The following is a 5,745-nucleotide window of genomic DNA, read 5'->3' as shown; positions in this document are numbered from 1 at the left end:
AATGGACTCATTTGCATTAATAGGTAACAAAAGGAACAAATACAACCTGAGCCTTGGTGTTGTGCAAGTCCCTCCCAGGGTCCATCAAGAGTTCTCCTTTACTTTGACAAAGCTCACCCACTTCCAAATAGAACAAGCAAAGATGGCAATCTCTCCTCACAAGCTTCTAAATGGGAGTCCTAATTCCTGCAGCATTTACCCTTAGAAATGTATAGCTTTTCACCCTCCCCTCCTTCTGGCCCAATGCCTGTATTTATAGTGCTCAAGAGGAGGTTAATCAGGTCCACCATCAATGGGATAATCCCCTCTTTGGATGGGATAGCTCCCCTATTGATGGGATAAGTTCCTCTTTGGTAGGAGTGCATGAACCATCTGGAGGCGCTCAATACACGTCGAACAACCTTCTAGAATGCTCTAGAAATGACCACAAGTGACTTTTTAAAGATGAAACTTGCGCATTTTAACCTTTTCATGGGGACGCACCTGCACCTTTACATACAGAGCGTCCAAAGACGCAGTTTTTGTGAACATTGGGTGCGTCCCCGCAGGTAAGGTTGAGAGAACCTGCGTCCCCAGAGATAAATACATTTAGAAAGACTTTCTCTCTTTTTTTGGAGTTTGACATGGAGAGCAGAGGCATAAGACTTGCCTAAGAGGGTAGCATGACTGTTGATTGAGCCATACTAACTGTAAATAGTCATGGTGACATTTTTTAGTGTAACAGATTGCCCCCTAAAGTGCGAAGCCTGAAATAGATTAGGGTTTTGTATTATCTAGGAAGGGTGAAGCGCTTTATCATTTCAAGGATTATCTCGTGGAGAGCCTGGTCAGAACCTACAATTTTCAACACAAAATACATGTATAAGATTATATCATCACTGAGGTAGGCATTCCCATACTCAGATTAAAACTTTAACTAACAGACTAACTACTCTGATACAGGAATGATCTTGCAGTACATCATAATCATAGACTTTTGTAGACACAGTATGGGCGCAACCATCTGTTTATGATTAGTCTACTTAGATAATGAATACAAAACTCCTCGCAGCCTGGATGGTGGAAACTAGATCCAGGGTCTTCATTTCTACTTCCCGAATTGGTACGATTCTAGCGATGCGAATAAATGAGTTGATGTCGAACATGGTAGAAACCACTTGATTACCAGTCGATGATGTAAACTGTTAACAAGCGTGAGAGAGACCACCAGTAATGTCAATGGTTCTCAAAGTACCCAGTACAATCTATGAGATGTGAATGAATGAATTGATGTCGAACATTTCACGGAATCCTTTGATCGAAAGTCAATGATGTAAACTGACGTCAAAGGCGAGAAACCTACCATTGATGCATGCAGACTTCAAGGTACTGACGATTTCTAAGTCATCTCTCTAGATAATATGCTGATGTCGATAGAAAGCGACCCGTTGCAGGCAAGCCCACAACACGAAATCATTTGTTCAAGTTGAAGAAATGTTGTTGTAAGGACTGACTCAGGGATGGTCAAATGGATGACAAGTATTTTGCAGATGAAAGTTTTGCTTGCAGACCTCTTGAACACATAACGACACGACAGATGGCTTGGTGCTGAATAACTCAAAGTTAATCCCCGGAACCCGACTGAAGACTTTCAAAGTGGTTTGATCAACTGTGAGGTAAGGATTTCCCAACCCAGGTGAATGAAAAAGTGTCGTGTTCAAGAGTGGTAATAAAGTTTCTTCTGAGACAAAAGGTAACAAATAGGCTCATTCTTCTCTCTTTTCCCCCACCATTTCTGGCAAGTACCTCTTTATTTTTAACAAGCTTGAGGAGGATAACATATGCTTGATTATAAGCTCATCCTTCGGATGGGTCCAACCTAGTTTTGATTCGAACCCTAGGAAGGAGTGGTTCGTTCCTGTTTGTAATTGAACAGGTCCTTTACTGTGAGATGTTTAACGAGCCCAGTATAGGAGAAACTCGGCGTTTTTCAATTTTAGAGAGTCTGAAAAACTTAAGAAGACTCCAAGTTGAACTTTTTCGTAGATTTGTGTCCCTCAAGCCCGAAAAAGTATAAAATAATACCTGGGGGAACCGCTTGATCTTGCGACCAAGGAGTACTTTCATAATTAGTGCCACTGACCTGAAAAGTAAAAAGCGATCAAGGACACGTCGTTTTATTTCCAGTATCGAGTTTGAAACGACAAAAACCCAGCAATCTTTTCCTGATTTTACGGTCAGAAAAGAGCTATAAGGGGAGCGTCTTTTAATTCCGTTTTAACGAGTGTAAAAGAAACGCTCGGCAATCTTTTCATGTTTTAGGAGTCTGAAAAGGGCTTAAAAGAGAACTCCAAGGTTTCACTTTTTCGTAAGTTTTAACGAGTTCGAAAAAATGATAAAAATGTACTCATGGTTTTCATTTTTTCGTAAGTTTTAATGAGTTCGAAAAAATGATAAAAATGTACTCATATGGCCAACTTTCAATTTAATTTACGAGCAGGAAAAGACGGAAAGAACTCGGCATTTTCATTTGTTTTACGAGAATGAAAGATAGCAAAATAATCTCGGGATTTTCGTGAGTTTAATGAGTCTTGAAAATAACTGAAATTGACTCGAGATAGGTTTCATTTTTACAAAAGCTTGAAACAAAGAAAAACTATGCTTTAAAGTAGTTTCATTTTTTCACAAGCTTGAAACAGAGAGAAAACTGTGCTTGATGCCCCCTAAGCATAACTGCTAGAGCGCATGCCCCCCTAGCTTCATTTCATTCAGCCAGTTGGATGAAATGAAGGCTGAGTTACGAGATCATTTGAAAGACTCGACCTAAAACTATAAGAAAATTATGCAAAACACTGAAATAACTAACCTAAAAACTTAACATTTATAAGATCTCATCAATCTCTCGACTCAAGTAGAGGAGGATTTGTTTCATTTTTTAACGAGCTTGACACAGGAAAAGAACTATGCTCGGATTCGGTTTCATGTTTACACAAGCTTGAAACGAAAAACTATGCTTGTTATAAGTCCACATGCCCCCAGCATAATGACACAAATCGAGGTACATGTCCCCCAAGCTTCATTGCATTCAATGAGGTGGATGGAATGAAGCTTTACTTTCAAGATCTTGGAAAGACTTGTGGGAGATGTTTCATTTTTTAGTGAGGTTGACACAGGAAAAGAACTATCCTCAAAACCCTTGTTTCATTTTTTAAATGAGCTTGACACAAGATAAGGAACTATGCTCATAACTAGGCTACAATCTACCTAACAAAAACTCTACTCTAAAAACCTTGATTCATTTTTTAACGAGCTTGACACAAGACAAGGAACTATGCTCTAAAAACCTTGATTCATTTTTTAACGAGCTTGACACAAGACAAGGAACTATGCTCTAAAATCCTTGTTTCATTTTTTAATGAGCTTGACACAAGACAAGGAACTATGCTCATGACAACTCTCTACAATCTACCTACTTAACCTACCCTTGTTTCATTTTTTAACGAGCTTGACACAAGACAAGAAACTATGCTCAAGACTCCTTGTTTCATTTTTTAACGAGCTTGACACAAGACAAGGAACTATGCTCCAGAAGTTCGCGTGCCCCCCTACAAAGCGAGGTACATGCCCCCCAGGCTTCATTGCATTCAACCAGATGGATGGAATGAAGGTTTACTTTCAATATTTAACTTGAAAAGGGAGTTGTTTCATTTTTAAAGAGGTTGACACAAGAAAAGAACTATCCTCATACCTGATTCATTTTTTAACGAGGTTGACTCAGTAACAGGAACGATCCTCAAAACCCTGATTCATTTTTTAGCGAGGTTGAATCAGTAACATGAACTGTCCTCAAAATCCTACTTTCTACAATCTACCTACATATCCTAAAATCTAGCTGATTCATTTTTTAATGAGGTTGACTCAGTAAAAGAACTATCCTCATACCTGATTCATTTTTTAACGAGGTTGACTCAGTAACAGGAACTATCCTCACACTCACTGATTCATTTTTTAACGAGGTCGACACAGTAAAAGGAACTTTCCTCGTACCATCCAATTTCATTTTTTAACGAGGTTGAGAGAGGAACAAACTATCCTCGTGGACACCTGTTTCATTTTTTAACAAGGTTGGCACAGGAAAAGGAACTGTCCTCGCAACTCTTTGTTTCATTTTTTAATGAGCTTGACACAAGACAAGGAACTATGCTCATGACTTCCAGTTTCATTTTTTAATGAGGTTGAGACTAGAAGAAACTATCCTCACAGCACCCTGTTTCATGGCTTCCAACTGGAAGAAAGACATGTCAATGGACACACCTTGATCATGGCTTCCAAAAGGTCTTCATCCGAAGGAAGAACACTTTGATGGAAGGAACACATGTCAAGGGACTCAAAAGAGATAAGAACATCGTGTTCAAATAATCCCTTAGAGTTTTCCATGTCAATTACCGGATCTAAATCAACAGTGAGAGGCTCACTTACATCGGTAACTGAAAACATGGGACCGGTTGCCACATAATTAACCCGTGGCAGGGTAGATACCACTTTAGAATCAGGAACATTTAGGGTTGTCATATTATTGGTAGTTGAGATAGGACTAGGGAACGAAAGCTGGTCTACAGTCACAATACTGCCATTGTGAGGGAAAGACATCACGCGAAAGAGTGTCGATACGACGGCTTTCATTGCATAAACATAGTCTCGCCCAAGGAGTAAATTGAAATCCAAGGGACCTCGAACTACCATAAGATCAATACAGACAGTTTTACCTTCCAAGGTAATAGAAAACTTAGGAAGGATCCCTAAAGGTTCACTAATGGTTCTATTAAAATCTTTCAGATTCTGCGTAATAGGCGCAAGCTGAGGGGAACCCAAAGCTTTCCAAACAGTTGAGGATAAAATACTAACAGAAGCACCTTCATCTACCTGTGTGCGATGTATGTCCCTACCACCAGCCTTGACAATGATTTGGAAAGGGATGGAGGAAGGAAGACGAGGTTCTGTCAGTTTATTCCAATCAAAGGAAAAGACCTCAGTACTTGGAGGGGGTTCTGTAGAAACAGGTGAAATGCCCCCCGGCATAGAAGAATCTGATGTAATAAGAAGAACCTAAGCGGTATGAAGTTCACTCTCTAAAGGGAAAGTGGGATCGACCGAATGTGAAGTTGAATCGACCACTTGATCAACTAACTGATCATCAACCTAGTGACATGAGTTTCACTCTCCAATGGAAGAGTGTGATCGACCGTACTTGAATTTAGATCAATCACTCTGTCAGTTGACGGTAGGTTGGGAGAAAGTTTACGGTAACCAGTTGGAAATTCTTGCTGTGGAACAGTAAGTTTTTCCAACAATGTTGAGGCTTCATCCATGTGAGGGCAAATATGAGTTTGATGACTCTCTTTGCATAACTTACAAGGAAACCTAACTTTACCCTTTTTCCCAGGAACCTGACTATCACTGGCTGATGGATCAACAGAAAGTTGATGGGATTTTTCTGACCATACTTCCAAGACCTTTGGAATACCAGGACAATTGACAAGGAAGTGGTCACCCTTACAAAGCCTGCAAGGGTATTTGGGTTTACGGTGCATGTCGGAATTTTCCTCAACACAACTAACACTTACAGCCATGGTTGGTTGGTTGACTTCTTTCTTATCTTGCTTCTTCTTCTTCTTCTTCTTCTTCCCTTTCTTCTTCTTCTTAGCCTCCTGGTTACTAGCATCAAGGCTTTTACCAGGCGAAGAGGAAAAAATGGAGGAAGAAAAA

Source organism: Pinus tabuliformis, chromosome X (assembly GCF_031772625.1).
Source record: "Pinus tabuliformis cultivar Carrire ecotype Pingquan chromosome X, CPIR1, whole genome shotgun sequence".
Lineage (NCBI taxonomy): Eukaryota > Viridiplantae > Streptophyta > Pinopsida > Pinales > Pinaceae > Pinus > Pinus tabuliformis.
Note: the sequence above shows the minus strand (reverse complement) of the source record.